Source organism: Myxine glutinosa, unplaced genomic scaffold (assembly GCF_964187855.1).
Source record: "Myxine glutinosa unplaced genomic scaffold, kmMyxGlut1.1 SCAFFOLD_1138, whole genome shotgun sequence".
NCBI lineage: Eukaryota > Metazoa > Chordata > Myxini > Myxiniformes > Myxinidae > Myxine > Myxine glutinosa.
In genome coordinates, this window is record NW_027617233.1 from 53,920 (window position 1) to 72,864 (window position 18,945).

The following is an 18,945-nucleotide window of genomic DNA, read 5'->3' on the forward strand; positions in this document are numbered from 1 at the left end:
TAGCGTTTGAACCTCGTTTTACCGTCGTGTTTTATGAGGAGACTCTGCCTGCGCACCCATTCTCCCGACCCACTTCCAACTCCTTCTCGTACGTCTCCCAGCGCTTCTCCTGAACATCCCAACAACAGCGACTCCTCCCGGGTGTCTATTTCAAGTGCATTTCCAAAAAGACAAAGACAGGGATTCCGTCAAAAACAAACACGCGCTCGTGCCTTTCTGGAGGAGGTGGGGGGTTGTCTAAAGGGTCGAAGGAAAGAAAGAAGGAATTCCCTGCAGTCGTCGTTGGAGGGGCGGGCTCGAGGGGGTGCCCAGATCCTGGAACACATTGGCGCTCTCGACGATTCTGCAATCGATATAAGTGATTGATCGAGGACGATCATCGGGAGTAACGTGATGCCGCTCATCCGCAGGAACTCGAGCAAACATACGTACTACGGACCGTTCATCTACGGACGCCAACGCAGGAACAAAGGGCGAACAAGGACCAAGAAAGGTAAGAGGGAGAGTGCGAGAGAAAGTGCAGGTGCAGCGGGACGATGAGATAACGTGAGCGCGGTGGGTGATAATAGCCCCTGTCTAGAAAGGTCGATAATATACCTGGGGTCAGGGGGTCGGCGACCGGATCCCCTGCGTGTTCGTTGTACAGGATCACCTGGCATGCTCCTGTTATTGGGGGTAAGGGAGGAGGAGGTGGTGGTTGTCAGAGCGGGATGCTAGTGGGTACCCAGCCGTTTCCCCTCTTTTATGATCGACGGTGTAAGGAGAACGAGAGGAGTGTGTGCCCGAGAGGTTGAAACAGAGCTTTCATGGCCGTGCAGTCATGGATTGAAGTATAGCTTTGGCGGGAATGTGTAAAGTGCTCTCAGGATGTTCGACCGGATCATCGGTCAAATGTTGTGCAGGTGGAAAGGAGGGTTATTAATGACGGAGTGGTTTAACCTCTTTTGTTCCTCGAGTAGTTTTTTGAAACTTAACACTGCAGTGCGAGCACTGTGAACACCCCTCCTTCCCCGTACCCAAATGCCGCCCCTTTTCCCCCTTCCAAGCTCTCACTTTCCACCACTTTGTTTCATTGTGTTCCGCTCGGAACAGATTGCACTTACACCGTTGCACGTATCACAGCACACCTGCAGACCGCTCCTGCTCACCTCGGGCTCGTTTTGCCAGGAATTGCAATTTGCATCTCTTCTTGGTTACCCGTGCGCGTCACGGCATTGCTTCCCAATATATGAACAAATCTGAAATACAACCTTCCCCACGCATTTATATTGCCTGCTTTGCTTAAACATGTGTTGCACTGACTGCGCCCTTGGCATTGTGGCCAGAGGCAGACGTCACAACTTCCCGATTATGGCCAATTTTTAGCGGATTCGAGCAGTCAGGTTAGCGTAACTATAACTTAGACCCTTGTAATTAGGACTCTCTCTCTCTCTCAGGAGTGAACCACCTTTAGAGGCCATTTTCCCCGCAGAGCAGGGGTTGGCCTTTTTCGGGCACCATTGTCCCCTTTTTGAAGCAATGTTTTCCTGCCACCAACCCTGTTAGTCGCCTCTTGCGACACACAGGGAATTACCAGTGAGCTGGTACTCGATTTGCCGACCTCGGAAGGATGACAGGCTGAGTAAACCCCCCTGGCGTTAATTCAGCGATCGACCGGGATTCGAACCCTGGATCCGAGGATCCCAAGCCGGCACCCTAACCGCTAAGCCAACACCAAGCGGTCTTTCTCAGGAGTGACTTGGATTTTATTTCCTTTACCATGGACGGCTCCTTTCATTGTTTCAAAGCAAACCAAATCTGATCAAGAAAACCTATTTACTGCATGTTTTTAGTTTCAAATACATCCAAGAGCACACATGCCATCTGAGATTGCATAAAGGTATCACCACATAGGGGTTGTGTTTACTTTGGGGGTGTTCCTCACATGGACCTTCATTCAAAGCGCCCATGCACTCGTTTGGCTAGCTAACCCCTGCTATCATTCCCATCTGAACCCAGGTGCTCACCTGATTGGCTAACTTCTGCTCCTGTTACCATCTGGACCCATCTGAACCCACACTTTTGGCTAACCTATGCTAGTATTCCCATCTTAACCCATATTGTTGGCTAACCTATGCTCGTATTCCCATCTGAACTTATGCTCGTATTCCCATCTTAACCCATATTATTGGCTAACCTATGCCAGTATTACCATCTGAACACATATAATTGGCTAACCTATGCTCGTATTCCCATCTTAACCCATATTATTGGCTAACCTATGCCAGTATTCCCATCTGAACACATATAATTGGCTAACCTATGCTCGTATTCCCATCTTAACCCATATTGTTGGCTAACCTATGCTAGTATTCCCATCTTAACCCATATTATTGGCTAACCTATGCCAGTATTCCCATCTGAACACATATAATTGGCTAACCTATGCTCGTATTCCCATCTTAACCCATATTGTTGGCTAACCTATGCTAGTATTCCCATCTTAACCCATATTGTTGGCTAACCTATGCTCGTATTCCCATCTGAACTTATGCTCGTATTCCCATCTTAACCCACATGGTTGGCTAACCTATGCCAGTATTACCATCTGAACACATATAATTGGCTAACCTATGCTCGTAATCCCATCTTAACCCATATTGTTGGCTAACCTATGCCAGTATTACCATCTGAACACATATAATTGGCTAACCTATGCTCGTATTCCCATCTTAACCCATATTGTTGGCTAACCTATGCCACTATTCCCATCTGAACCCATATAATTGGCTAACCTATGCTAGTATTCCCATCTTAACCCATATCGTTGGCTAACCTATGCTAGTATTCCCATCTGAACTTATGCTCGTATTCCCATCTTAACCCACATTGTTGGCTAACCTATGCCAGTATTACCATCTGAACACATATAATTGGCTAACCTATGCTCGTATGCCCATCTTAACCCATATTGTTGGCTAACCTATGCTCGTATTCCCATCTTAACCCATATTGTTGGCTAACCTATGCCACTATTCCCATCTGAACGCATATAATTGGCTAACCTATGCTCGTATTCCCATCTTAACCCATATTGTTGGCGAACCTATGCTCGTATTCCCATCTGAACTTATGCTCGTATTCCCATCTTAACCCACATTGTTGGCTAACGTATGCCAGTATTACCATCTGAACACATATAATTGGCTAACCTATGCTCGTATTCCCATCTTAGCCCATATTGTTGGCTAACCTATGCTCGTATTCCCATCTTAACCCATATTGTTGGCTAACCTATGCCACTATTCCCATCTGAACCCATATAATTGGCTAACCTATGCTAGTATTCCCATCTTAACCCATATCGTTGGCTAACCTACGCTAGTATTCCCATCTTAACCCATATCGTTGGCTAACCTATGCTAGTATTCCCATCTGAACTTATGCTCGTATTCCCATCTTAACCCACATTGTTGGCTAACCTATGCCAGTATTACCATCTGAACACATATAATTGGCTAACCTATGCTCGTATGCCCATCTTAACCCATATTGTTGGCTAACCTATGCTCGTATTCCCATCTTAACCCATATTGTTGGCTAACCTATGCCACTATTCCCATCTGAACCCATATAATTGGCTAACCTATGCTCGTATTCCCATCTTAACCCATATTGTTGGCTAACCTATGCTCGTATTCCCATCTGAACTTATGCTCGTATTCCCATCTTAACCCACATTGTTGGCTAACCTATGCCAGTATTACCATCTGAACACATATAATTGGCTAACCTATGCTCGTATTCCCATCTTAACCCATATTGTTGGCCAACCTATGCTAGTATTCCCATCTGAACCTATATGGGTGAGGGGGTGGGGGGGGCGGGAGAGTTAGGGGCTGAGGTGGGGGGGGGGGGCGGAGAGTTAGGGGCTGAGGTGTGGGGGGTGGGGGGGGGTGGAGGGGGGCGGTGAGGAACTCACACTTGCGACACTTCCTGTGCATCTGCTGTTTTGTTTTCACGGATTCACACCCTTGTGTTTATAGAGGAAGGGCTCGACATCGGGATGCTTGCGCAGTTGTTGCCTGCTTGTGATGGACACACGGCATAGACATAGACCATTGTATATTGTGTGGTTGCTGCTTTACCTGCATCATGGCGATATCGCAGTTGGCATTTATTGGGAAAAAAGTTGTCCAAGGTTATCTCTCCCTTGGTATACATATGTACAGAGTGTGTGCGTGTGTGCAGGTATACATGAGGCAAGGCGTATAACTGTGTTCAGTTATATACACGTACATATGTGTGGTCAGCAGGCGTAGGAGGCACAGAAAACTGCAGCATATGTATTATATGAACATAGACACAATACAATAGAGAATTTTATAAATCCTCACGACCTGCTGGTATGTTTGTATTCGCATCCAGGCAAATTGCCCACAACATTGAGATCCCAATTTGGAATCCCACATACCCATGTTCCCATTCGCATCCCGGCAAATTGCCCACAACATTGAGATCCCAGTTTGGAATCCCACATACCCACGTTCCCATTCGCATCCCGGCAAATTGCCCACAACATTGAGATCCCAGTTTGGAATCCCACATACCCATGTTCCCATTCGCATCCAGGCAAATTGCCCACAACATTGAGATCCCAGTTTGGAATCCCACATACCCATGTTTGCATTCGCATCCTGGCAAATTGCCCACAACATTGAGATCCCAGTTTGGAATCCCACATACCCATGTTTGCATTCGCATCCAGGCAAATTGCCCACAACATTGAGATCCCAGTTTGGAATCCCACATACCCATGTTTGCATTCGCATCCTGGCAAATTGCCCACAACATTGAGATCCCAGTTTGGAATCCCACATACCCACGTTCCCATTCGCATCCCGGCAAATTGCCCACAACATTGAGATCCCAGTTTGGAATCCCACATACCCATGTTCCCATTCGCATCCAGGCAAATTGCCCACAACATTGAGATCCCAGTTTGGAATCCCACATACCCATGTTTGCATTCGCATCCCGGCAAATTGCCCACAACATTGAGATCCCAGTTTGTAATCCCACATACCCATGTTCCCATTCGCATCCCGGCAAATTGCCCACAACATTGAGATCCCAGTTTGGAATCCCACATACCCATGTTTGCATTCGCATCCCGGCAAATTGCCCACAACATTGAGATCCCAGTTTGGAATCCCACATACCCATGCTCCCATTCGCATCCAGGCAAATTGCCCACAACATTGAGATCCCAGTTTGGAATCCCACATACCCATGCTCCCATTCGAATACAGGCAAATTGCCCACAGCATTGAGATCCCAGTTTGGAATCCCACATACCCATGTTCCCATTCGCATCCAGGCAAATTGCCCACAGCATTGAGATCCCAGTTTGGAATCCCACATACCCATGTTCCCATTCGCATCCAGGCAAATTGCCCACAACATTGAGACCCCAGTTTGGAATCCCACATACCCATGTTTGCATTCGCATCCCGGCAAATTGCCCACAACATTGAGATCCCAGTTTGGAATCCCACATACCCATGCTCCCATTCGCATCCAGGCAAATTGCCCACAACATTGAGATCCCAGTTTGGAATCCCACATACCCATGCTCCCATTCGAATCCAGGCAAATTGCCCACAGCATTGAGATCCCAGTTTGGAATCCCACATACCCATGTTCCCATTCGCATCCAGGCAAATTGCCCACAACATTGAGACCCCAGTTTGGAATCCCACATACCCATGTTCCCATTCGCATCGAGGCAAATTGCCCACAACATTGAGATCCCAGTTTGGAATCCCACATACCCATGTTCCCATTCGCATCGAGGCAAATTGCCCACAACATTGAGATCCCAGTTTGGAATCCCACATACCCATGTTCCCATTCGCATCCCGGCAAATTGCCCACAACATTGAGACCCCAGTTTGGAATCCCACATACCCATGTTCCCATTCGCATCCAGGCAAATTGCCCACAACATTGAGATCCCAGTTTCGAATCCCACATACCCATGTTCCCATTCGCATCCCGGCAAATTGCCCACAACATTGAGATCCCAGTTTCGAATCCCACATACCCATGTTCCCATTCGCATCCAGGCAAATTGCCCACAACATCGAGATCCCAGTTTGGAATCCCACATACCCATGTTTGCATTCGCATCCCGGCAAATTGCCCACAACATTGAGATCCCAGTTGGGAATCCCATATACCCATGCTCCCATTCGAATCCAGGCAAATTGCCCACAACATTGAGATCCCAGTTTGGAATCCCACATACCCATGTTCCCATTCGCATCCAGGCAAATTGCCCACAACATTGAGATCCCAGTTTGGAATCCCACATACCCATGTTTGCATTCGCATCCAGGCAAATTGTCCATAACATTGCAAGCCCAGTTTGGAATCCCACATACCCACGTTCCCATTCGCATCCAGGCAAATTGCCCACAACATTGAGATCCATTTTGGAATCCCACATACCCATGTGCCCATTCGCATCCGGCAAATTGCCCACAACATTGAGATCCCAGTTTGGAATCCCACATACCCATGTTCCCATTCGCATCCCGGCAAATTGCCCACAACATTGAGACCCCAGTTTGGAATCCCACATACCCATGTTCCCATTCGTATCTAGGCAAATTGCCCACAACATTGAGATCCCAGTTTGGAATCCCACACACCCACGTTCCCATTCGCATCCAGGTAAATTGCCCACAACATTGAGATCCCAGTTTGGAATCCCACACATCCATGTTCCTATTCGCATCCCGGCAAATTGCCCACAACATTGAGATCCCAGTTTGGAATCCCATGTACTCATGTTCCCATTCGCATCCCGGCAAATTGCCCACAACATTGAGATCCCAGTTTGGAATCCCATATACTCATGTTCCCATTCGCATCCAGGCAAATTGCCCACAACATTGAGATCCCAGTTTCGAATCCCACACACCCATGTTCCCATTCGCATCCCGGCAAATTGCCCACAACATTGAGATCCCAGTTTGGAATCCCATATACTCATGTTCCCATTCGCATCCAGGCAAATTGCCCACAACATTGAGATCCCAGTTTCGAATCCCACATACCCATGTTCCCATTCGCATCCAGGCAAATTGCCCACAACATTGAGATCCCAGTTTGGAATCCCACATACCCATGTTCCCATTCGCATCCAGGCAAATTGCCCACAACATTGAGATCCCAGTTTGGGATCCCACATCTCCATGTTCCCATTCGCATCCAGGCAAATTGCCCACAACATTAAGATCCCAGTTTGGAATCCCACATACCCATGTTCCCATTCGCATCCAGGCAAATTGCCCACAACATAGAGATCCCAGTTTGGAATCCCACATACCCATGTTCCCATTCGCATCTCGGCAAATTGCCCACAACATTGAGATCCCAGTTTGGAATCCCACATACCCATGTTCCCATTCGCATCCTGGCAAATTGCCCACAACATTGAGATCCCAGTTTGGAATCCCATATACTCATGTTCCCATTCGCATCCAGGCAAATTGCCCACAACATTGAGATCCCAGTTTCGAATCCCACATACCCATGTTCCCATTCGCATCCAGGCAAATTGCCCACAACATTGAGATCCCAGTTTGGAATCCCACATACCCATGTTCCCATTCGCATCCAGGCAAATTGCCCACAACATTGAGATCCCAGTTGGGAATCCCACATACCCATGTTCCCATTCGCATCCAGGCAAATTGCCCACAACATTGAGATCCCAGTTGGGAATCCCACATACCCATGTTCCCATTCGCATCCAGGCAAATTGCCCACAACATTAAGATCCCAGTTTGGAATCCCACATACCCATGTTCCCATTCGCATCCAGGCAAATTGCCCACAACATTAAGATCCCAGTTTGGAATCCCACATACCCATGTTCCCATTCGCATCCAGGCAAATTGCCCACAACATTGAGATCCCAGTTTGGAATACCACATACCCATGTTCCCATTCGCATCTCGGCAAATTGCCCACAACATTGAGATCCCAGTTTGGAATCCCACATACCCATGTTCCCATTCGCATCCCGGCAAATTGCCCACAACATTGAGATCCCAGTTTGGAATCCCACATACCCATGTTCCCATTCGCATCCCGGCAAATTGCCCACAACATTGAGATCCCAGTTTGGAATCCCATATACTCATGTTCCCATTCGCATCCAGGCAAATTGCCCACAACATTGAGATCCCAGTTTCGAATCCCACATACCCATGTTCCCATTCGCATCCAGGCAAATTGCCCACAACATTGAGATCCCAGTTTGGAATCCCACATACCCATGTTCCCATTCGCATCCAGGCAAATTGCCCACAACATTGAGATCCCAGTTGGGAATCCCACATACCCATGTTCCCATTCGCATCCAGGCAAATTGCCCACAACATTGAGATCCCAGTTGGGAATCCCACATACCCATGTTCCCATTCGCATCCAGGCAAATTGCCCACAACATTGAGATCCCAGTTTGGAATCCCACATACCCATGTTCCCATTCGCATCCAGGCAAATTGCCCACAACATTAAGATCCCAGTTTGGAATCCCACATACCCATGTTCCCATTCGCATCCAGGCAAATTGCCCACAACATTGAGATCCCAGTTTGGAATCCCACATACCCATGTTCCCATTCGCATCCAGGCAAATTGCCCATAACATTGAGATCCCAGTTTGGGATCCCACATCCCCATGTTCCCATTCGCATCCAGGCAAATTGCCCACAACATTAAGATTCCAGTTTGGAATCCTACATACCCATGTTCCCATTCGCATCCAGGCAAATTGCCCACAACATTAAGATCCCAGTTTGGAATCCCACATACCCACGTTCCCATTCGCATCTCGGCAAATTGCCCACAACATTAAGATCCCAGTTTGGAATCCCACATACCCATGTTCCCATTCGCATCCAGGCAAATTGCCCACAACATTGAGAGCCCAGTTTGGAATCCCACATACCCATGTTCCCATTCGCATCCAGGCAAATTGCCCACAACATTGAGATCCCAGTTTGGAATCCCACATACCCACGTTCCCATTCGCATCCAGGCAAATTGCCCACAACATTGAGATCCCAGTTTGGAATCCCACATACCCATGTTCCCATTCGCATCTCGGCAAATTGCCCACAACATTGAGATCCCAGTTTGGAATCCCACATATCCATGTTCCCATTCGCATCCAGGCAAATTGCCCACAACATTGAGAGCCCAGTTTGGAATCCCACATACCCATGTTCCCATTCGCATCCCGGCAAATTGCCCACAACATTGAGATCCCAGTTTGGAATCCCACATACCCATGTTCCCATTCGCATCCCGGCAAATTGCCCACAACATTATGATCCCAGTTTGGAATCCCACATGCCCATGTCCCCATTCGCATCCCGGCAAATTGCCCACAATATTAAGATCCCAGTTTGGAATCCCACATGCCCATGTTCCCATTCGCATCCAGGCAAATTGCCCACAACATTGAGATCCCAGTTTGGAATCCCACATACCCATGTTCCCATTCGCATCCCGGCAAATTGCCCACAACATTAAGATCCCAGTTTGGAATCCCACATGCCCATGTCCCCATTCGCATCCCGGCAAATTGCCCACAATATTAAGATCCCAGTTTGGAATCCCACATGCCCATGTTCCTTTGCCTAATGTCTGCCAATGTCGATCCCACGAAAGCACACTGTTGTCTCCGAATGTCCTTGTCCTGCAGGAGCCTTCCATCACTTAAAAAACAAAACGCAGAATAAAGAAGCCATTGAATAACCATCCCCGATGGAGTGCGTGCTGTGAGGTTCGTGTTCAATCCACGCGATCTCGTCGTTGTTTGTGGGTTTGCTGACTTCAGAGAGGAAATGCCTTTAACATATGATATGATTGTATAAATGTTGCCTTCGCTGAGCGTTTCTTGTTTTGGTTAATCGAACCAAACACTTGCAGGTTTTTGGTTTTATCGGTCACGTTGCTAGGTAGCTAGTGTGACGTACGTGCTTCCCTGCCACGGAGGTGTAGTTGTGCACAAACTTTGAAAGCACATTGTGCACGTGCAGCCAGGAGGGTTTTTTTCTTGGTATTCTCTTGACGTCAAGACTTTTTCGGGAAATTACTTTGATGAGTCCTGTTGATAACGCATGGATATGCACTGTCTATTTAATACATACGCAAATTTGGGTGAATTTTTTTTTTTTATATCCTTCCCTTCATTCCCCTTGTTCCGTTCCTATCTTCTCCAAGGTTTATTTTCCCCCTCTCCCCAAACCTCCCACACTCCATTACCCCCATTAACCTGTCCCATAGCCCCCTCCCACCAGTTTATCTTCCTTTTCCCAAAAAGCACACATAAATCTTTCAGTAATGAAAACAATCTTTCGCAAATACCTATTTTTTATGTGTATGAAACTTTGTTCGTCCTTCCTTTAATTCATTAATTTCACTAACAATAATTTTCATTGTATATCGTACACAAGGCTTGGTTTATATCAGCAAAATTCGTATTCGCTTGAAGATATTAATGATACCATCAATCATGGTGTGGACTCATTGCTGATACAAAGGTAAGATATTTTATATTTCACCTGGAATTTGAGCCAAGACTTACCCAAGTGGCTGTCAATTGCCATCTTCTTCATCATGACAAGTGGAGGGATATGATGCATGTTGATGGGGATTGTAAGCACTCATCATGGCATGACTGATCTATAAATGAGAGCCACGGAAGGCAAACCAGACTGTCCTCTGACGTGAGCTTAGTGTGACATTTTGCTTATTGAGGACAGAAGGACCACAGCGGTTTTTTTGGCACCATAGAATTTGGCCTCCTCCGTAAATGTTTTACAATTCTACTCCTTCTTTAACACCCTCAATTATTCCCCCTCGTTGGTTCCCATCTGGACCCAGCAAACACCTGTGTGTTTTTCTTTTTGTTACTGAACTCATTCATGACTCGGCTGTCCAGGCCCTGACATTTGACTGAAGGTGGCAGGAATTTGTCATACAGTGCCATCAGAAAGTATTCACACCCCTTGACTTTTAAAAAACATTTTCTTGTGTTACAGCCTGAATTTAAAATGGTTTAAATTGAGATTTTTTGTCACTGATCTACACATAATACACCACAATGTCAAAGTGGAATTTGTTTTGAATTTTTTTACAATTAAGCAAAAATGAAAAGCTGAAATGTCTTTAGTCAATTAGTATTCAACCCCCTTTGCTATGACACTCCAAATTGAGCTCAGGTGCATCCAATTTCCTTTGATCATCTACAACTTGATTGGAGTCCACCAGTGGCCAATGCAATTGATTGGACATGATTTAGAAAGAAACACACATTTCTATATAAGGTCGCACAGTTGACAATGCATGTCATAGCAGAAACTCTACCACGAAGTCCAAGGAACTGTCCATATAACTCCCAAAATAGAATTGTGAGGAGGAATAGATCTGGGGAAGAGTATACATCAAATTCTAGAGTGTTGAAGGTTCCCAAGAGCACAGTGAGCTCCAGCATTAGGAAATGGATAGAGCATGGAACTACCCAGACTCTTCCTCGAGCTGGCCATCCGACCAAACCAACCTGAGCCAATCTAAGCAAACTGAGCAACTGGACAAGAAGGATCTTGGTCAGGGAGGTGACAAAGAACCCATTGCCCACTGATAGCGCTACAGAGTTCCTTGGCTGAGATGGGAGATCCTGACGGAAGGACAACAGTCTTTGCAGCACTTCACAAATCTAAGCTTTATGGGAGAGTGGCCAGACGGAAGCCACTCCTGAGAAAAAAGGCAAATGTCAGCACACCTGGAGTTTGCAAAAGGCACGTGAAATAATCTGAGAGCATGAGGCAAAATATTCTCTAGTCTAATGAGACAAAAATTGAACTCTTTGGCCTGAATGCAAAGCGCTACGTTCTGAAGAAACTGAACACAGTTCATCACCCATTAAACACTATCCCGCCGTGAAACATGATGGTGGCAACATCATGCTATGGGGATGCTTTTCAGCAGCAGGAACTGTGAGGCTTGTAAGGATAGAGGGAGCAATGAATGGAGCCAAATGCAGGCAAATCCTTGAGGAAGACCTGCTTCAGAATGCAAAAGTCAAAAGACAAATTGTCTTTTGCATATGCTCCAACAGGACAATGACCCCAAGCATACAGTCAAAGCAACACTGGAATGGCTTCAGAACAAGAGGGTCAAAGTCCTTGAGTGGCCCAGCCAAAGCCCAGACCTGAACCCCATTTTGAATCTGTGGACATATTGGAAGATTGCTGTTCACCGACGCTCCTCATCCAACTTGACAGAGCTTGAGCAAATCTGCAAGGAAAAATGGGAGAAACTCTCCAAGCCAAGATGTGCAAAGCTAATAGACTCTCCAAGCGAAGAAGACTCAAAGCTGTAATTGATGCAAAGGCGCTTCTATGAAGTATTGACTCAGGGGGTTGATTACTTGTGTAAATTAGATATTTCTGCATTTCATTTTTAATTATTTTGTAAAAAAACAATGAAACAAATCCACTTTTTTTCTTTTTTTTGTGTATACAAGATCGAGGCTCGGGAAAGAGCTAAGGGGTATTATTTTTGGGGCATTATCACCTTGACATTAATGGGGTGTTATTATGTGTAGATCAGTGACAAAAAAAATCTCAACTTAGTCCATTTTAAATTCAGGATGTAAGCTAATAAAATGTGGAAAAAGGCAAGGGGTGTGAATACTTTCTGGAGGCACTGTATTTCAGGGTTCCGACGATCGCTAAGCCACTATTTCTGAAAAATAGCGTGGGATCTTTTAAGTCCACAAACTGATGCTAACAGGTGGAACATCCGCCTTAACATCCATCCAAGGGATGGCACAAACATTGATTTCCCATATGAACCGATGGGAAATCAAAATTGGTTAATGTGAAACCCCACAGGTGAAACAACAGGATGGAAGTTTATTAAGTAGCTGAGTTGAAATTCAATCCCAGGCTATACATGTCAGAGGTATATCCTGCCAGCTCATAAATGTTCTATAAAAGTACCGATTTATATATTATGTAACAGGGAGCGACACCTGACCAATCAGGTTCTGGCAAGATTTTTTTTTGGAGAGACTCTTCTGTATCCTCGATCATTGCGGTTCAATCGCCCTTTCATTGCACCCGCCAAGGTGACATTGTCGCATGCAAATCTGAGCACTCTACACTTCGTAAGCGGGATCGGCTTGGCGAACGCACCAGTGGAGTGTTCTCGGATTGCTCATGGAGTGTCTCAAGGACTCCTGTTGAACATTCCATGCAAAAATGACTGTGTTTTTCATTTTGAGTGTCCGTAGAACGGCACCAAAGTGCTCTTTGAGTGCACGTCGAGGGCATTTGCCACCCAGTTAGGTTGAGTGTTCCACCAGCTGAATAAGGCATGAAGGATGCACCCGCAGAGCCAATGCGCACACCCTTGCTGTCGTTAGATTGCATCGCAACGTGAAAGTTCCAAATGCCAAGGTAAGCGGAGCGTGCGCAGACTGACTTTTCTTTCACTTCAATAGATTCCATTCTCCGGTCCGCTTTGCCTATCCTTCGTGACAAAAGTAAAAGATGTATAAATGATCTTGGGTATCGATCTTGAAATCATATCTTTGCTATTAGGCCGAGATGAACGGCTGACGCTTCCTGCGAGGTCCGCCTGTAATTTCTCCTTTTTATTTCTCCTGCCTCACCAGGCTGACTTTATCGGTCACCCTGATTGTTGCAAATACAATAGGCTTGCAAAAGCGGGTGGTGGGGGGCACTGTTAATGTATGGACGGCGAATGCGTCTACACAGGTGGGCGAATGGTTACATCATTGGTGACGAGGTGAACCTTATCCCCCATATTTATTTTACCCATATTTATCGACGAATAAGTATGGTTTCAAGATGTAGAACCCCCATTAGAACTTCACGTGACACAAAAGGTCAAAACCCCTTGGCCACCTTTGAGTAAGTGTGCCTCAGACTTAGGAGTCTGGATTTCTTGTGTTTTCATCCTCCAGAATCCCATTAGGAGTAATGATCTCTCATCGGAATTCCTCTAAAAAGGATATAGGAAAAGAAAAAGTATTTATTTATTTATTTTCATTATTTATTTATTTAACGTTGATATTGAGGGAGCTGTGCTCCAACGCGAGTCGAAAGAAGTGACGCGACCAAAGACGGAATTCGTCCGAGTTGCTTTATTAAAACAAAACAGCTCAGGTATTCTGACAAAAGCCCGTTTATCGGGCAGCAATATATATACACATTTATGTCGGGAAGTTTGCCCGGCAAAAGCTATACCGGGCATGCCCGGGTGTCAAGGGCGAGCCTTGGAAAGGCGAGTCTGGACCTGCCCGGGCGTGTTTGGCTGCGGCCTGGCAAGTCGAGGCTGGGCGTGCCCGGGCGCTCTGGACAAGCACTGGAAAGGCGAGATCGGGCATGCCCGGACGCTATGGGCGAGCCCTGGAAAGGCGATAGCGGGCATGCCCGGACGCTCTGGGCGAGCCCTGGAAAGGCGATAGCGGGCATGCCCGGACGCTCTGGGCGAGCCCTGGAAAGGCGATAGCGGGCATGCCCGGACGCTCTGGGCGAGCCCTGGAAAGGCGAGAGCGGGCATGCCCGGGAAAGACGAGACCGGGCGTGCCCGGGAGGTTCGGGCATGCCCGGGAACAGTGAGTCCGGGCATGCCCGGGAGAGGCGCGTCTGGCCGTGTTCTGGCCGGTGCAAGGCGATTGTGTGCATCCAGCGGTAACCGCTACACACGCCCCTCCAGAATCGACCTGCACCGGCAGGGTCAATTTAAGGGGGGTCCGGATGACCCGGCCGAAGCGACCCCTGGAGGGTCGTGGGGAGGGGTCCGACGTGGTGGTGGGTGGTCGAGCGGGGGGAACTGTGGATGGGGGGCGGCCTCGCCGCGGAGGAAGGGCCAACCGTGGTGGTCGGTCGACGTCCATGTGCGCCGGTTTGAGGCGGTCCACAGAGATCCGGTCCGACCGGCGCCAACGTCGACGACAAAGGACTTGTCGCCCCGTCGCAGGACCCGGAAGGGCCCGTCGTACGGTGGCCGGAGTGGCCCCCGTTGCGCGTCATGACGCACAAAGACGTACTCCGCTGTGCGAACCGCCAGGGGGACGTAGGACTGGGGGCCACCGTGGCGGGACGTTGGCACTGGGGCAAATCGGCGGGCGGCCTCCTGGAGGTCCGAGCGCTGGTGTGCGGCGGACCAGGGACTGGTAGCGTCGGGCACGAACTCGCCCGGGACGCGGAGCGGCTGGCCGTAGACGAGCTCGGCGGCGGACGCCCGGAGGTCCTCCTTGGGGGCCGTGCGGAGCCCCAAAAGGACCCACGGCAGCCGGTCGGTCCAACCGTCGTCCTGAAGGCCGGCCATGAGTGCGGCCTTCATGGAGCGGTGAAACCGCTCGCACAACCCGTTGGCTAGGGGGTGGTAGGCCGTGGTGCGGTGCAGCGTGACCCCCAACGAGCGGGCGACCGCGCCCCAAAGTTCGGACGTGAACTGTGGGCCGCGGTCGGACGAGATGTCCGCCGGTGCGCCGAAGCGCGCGACCCAGGTGGCGATGAACGCCTGCGCCACGTCGGCGGTGGTGGTGGAGGTGAGGGGCACGGCCTCCGGCCACCTGGTGGTCCTGTCCACCATGGTGAGCAGGTGGGTGAACCCCGCGATGGGGGCAGGGGACCCACCAGGTCCACGTGGACGTGGTCGAAACGCCGTGCAGGCACGGTGAAAGGTGCCAGCGGGGCCTGGGTGTGGCGGTGGACCTTGGCCCGCTGGCAGGCCGTGCAGGCGTTGGCCCAGTCGCGGACGTTCCGTCGAAGGCCGTGCCAGACGAAACGCGCCGACACCAGCTTCTGAGAAGCTTTCCGGCCCGGGTGAGAAAGGCCGTGGATGGAGGCGAAGATGCGGCGCTGCCAGGAAACGGGCACGATGGGGCGAGGCTGGCCCTGGGAGACGTCGCAGAGCAGGACGGTGCCCGCGAAGGGGATGTCGGCCAGGCGGAGGCCCGTGTCCGCCGCCCGGAGGGCCTGCACTGAGGTGTCGGTGGTCTGGTCGGCCGCCATGAGCGCGAAGTCCACGCCGAGGTGGACCGCGTTCGCGCTGGCCCGAGAAAGACAGTCGGCCACAGCGTTGTCTTTGCCGGCGACGTGCCGGATGTCCGTGGTGAATTCCGACACGGCGGAGAGGTGGCGCTGCTGGCGGGCCGACCACGGCTCCGTGACTTTGGCCATTGCGTAGACCAACGGCTTGTGGTCGACGAAAGCCGTGAACGGGCGGCCCTCCAGGAGGTGTCGGAAATGGCGAACGGCCAGGAATAGACCGAGCAGCTCGCGGTCGAACGTGCTGTATTTTAACTCGTTCGGCCGGAGCTGCCGGCTGAAAAAAGCGAGTGGCTGGCAAACCCCGTCCACCCATTGTTCATGGACGGCATCCACCGCGTAGTTGGAGGCGTCCGTAGTGAGGGCGATGGGCGCGTTGAGCACCGGGTGAGCCAGCAGCGTTGCGTCGGCGAGGGCCCGTTTTGCGCTCGCGAAGGCCGTGTCCATGGCCGCGGACCAAACAATGTCATGCTTGGCCGGCTTGCCCCGGAGGGCCTCGTAAAGGGGCCGCATGAGCTGAGCAGCGCGGGGCACGAATCGGTGATAAAAATTCACCATGCCGAGGAACTCTTGTAGGGCCTTGATGGAACAGGGACGCGGGAACGTGGTGATGGCCTCGACCTTGGTCGGCAGCGGCACGGCCCCGGTCTTGGTGATGCGGTGGCCGAAAAAGTCAACGGTCGTCGTGCCGAAGTGGCATTTGGCCGGGTTGACAATTAAGCCGTGCTCGCTGAGGCGACCGAACAGTGTTCGGAGGTGGAGGAGGTGCTCGGCGCGGGACGTGCTGGCGACGAGGATGTCGTCCAGATAGACGAAAAGAAATGGCAGGTCGCGCAGCACGCCGTCCATTAAGCGCTGGAACGCCTGGGCCGCGTTCTTGAGGCCAAACGGCATCCTCAAAAATTCGAACAGGCCGAACGGCGTGATGACGGCCGTCTTCGGGACGTCGGCCGCCCGGACAGGTACCTGGTGGTATCCCTGTATCAGGTCAATTTTGGAAAATATGACCCGTCCCGCCAAACGGGCGGAAAAGTCCTGGATGTGCGGGATCGGGTACCTGTCGGGGGTGGTAGCGTCGTTGAGGCGGCGGTAGTCCCCACACGGGCGCCATCCGCCCCCCGGCTTTGGCACGATGTGCAGTGGTGAGGCCCACGCGCTATTGGAGCGCCGCACGATGCCGAGGTGCTCCAACGCGTCGAACTCGGCCTTTGCCACGGCGAGCTTGGCCGGGTCGAGGCGGCGGGCCCTGGCGTAGACCGGCGGGCCCGTAGTGGGTATGTGGTGCTCGATCCCATGCCGCACTGCGACGGCCGAAAACGTCGGCCGTGTGAGGGCCGGGAATTCCGCGAGCAGGCGAGCGAACTCGTTCGCCGTCGGGAGGGCGCACGCCAGTTCGGTCGGCGCGGAGCTACTCATCGTGCACGCCAGGGAGCTGAAGGTCTCGGCGTTGACAAGGCGACGACGTTTGACGTCGACCAGCAGCCCGTGCGCGCAGAGGAAGTCGGCGCCCAGCAAAGCCATAGGGACGCAGGCGGTCACAAAGGTCCACTGAAAGCGCTGGCTGCCGAAGCAGAGGGTGACGTTGCGCGGGCCGAAAGTGCATATGGCCGAGCCATTAGCAGCGACCAAAGAGGGGCCGCAAACGGCGTCCCGCCTGTCCTGCTCGGAGGCGGGTATGACGCTCAGTTGGGCGCCGGTGTCACAAAGGAAACGCCGCCCGGACGCTTTGTCCCGAATAAAAAGCAAGTTGCCCGAGTGGCCGGCGCTCATGGCTGGGAATGAACGCCGGCCCGGCCGTTTCCCGACTTGCCGAAAGTGCACGGGGGTCGGCACGTCCGAGCCTTGTGTCCGAACCTAGCGTGGTAATAACACCACGCCTGGTCAGGTGGAGGCCCCGGCCGTCGTGTCGGAAGCGGTCGGTGCGGCGTGGCGGCCGCCAGTTTCACCGGCAGTTCGGCCTCCAACCGCGCAGGGCGCTCGGGCGTCGTGGGCGTCGCCTCGGACGGCGGCAGGCTCCAGGTAGCCGCGCCGATGTGTTGGCCCGCCGAGGAGATCTTATCGGCTTCCCTGGCGAGGGCGCGGGGATCGGTGATCGACGTGCCAGCCAGGGCGAGGCGTACCGGGTGAGGCAGCTGGCGAAGGAACAACTCGCGGAACAGAAAATCCGGAGAGTGCTCACCGAGCAGCGAGAGCATATAGTCCATGCGCTCGGATGGGCGCGTGTCGCCGAGCTCGGGCAGGTCGAGCAGGCGCCGTGCGCGTGCCGCCGGTGAGAGGGCGAAAGCGTCGAGGAGGAGCGTTTTCAGCGCGTCATACTTGTCGGCAGCGGGCGGGTGCTCGAGGAGGCTCAGGGCGCGGGTCGCGGTGGCGGAACCGAGCGCTGCCACGACGTGGTCGAAGCGGGTGTCGTCCGCGGTGATGCCTCGCAGGGCGAACTGGGAGTCCGCCTGGGCGAACCAAACAGCCGCGTGAGCCTCCCAGAAGGTAGGCAGTTTAAGAGTCACTGCCGTGTCCATGTCGGTAAGGTCACCAGTGAGGGAGCTGCGCTCCAACGCGAGTCGAAAGAAGTGACGCGACCAAAGACGGAATTCGTCCGAGTTGCTTTATTAAAACAAAACAGCTCAGGTATTCTGACAAAAGCCCGTTTATCGGGCAGCAATATATATACACATTTATGTCGGGAAGTTTGCCCGGCAAAAGCTATACCGGCATGCCCGGGTGTCAAGGGCGAGCCTTGGAAAGGCGAGTCTGGACCTGCCCGGGCGTGTTTGGCTGCGGCCTGGCAAGTCGA

The 18,945-nt window shown here is 51.1% G+C and overlaps 1 long non-coding RNA gene across 1 annotated transcript in view; it reads left to right on the top strand.

Moving 5' to 3' along the window:
• Positions 1–247: 247 nt before the first annotated feature.
• Positions 248–18,945, top strand: part of LOC144889148 (uncharacterized) — a 75,603-nt gene continuing 56,905 nt past the window's right edge. The window contains exon 1 of the long non-coding RNA XR_013621618.1: positions 248–493. This is a non-coding gene — a long non-coding RNA (uncharacterized LOC144889148). The remainder of the gene's footprint in view (positions 494–18,945) is intronic.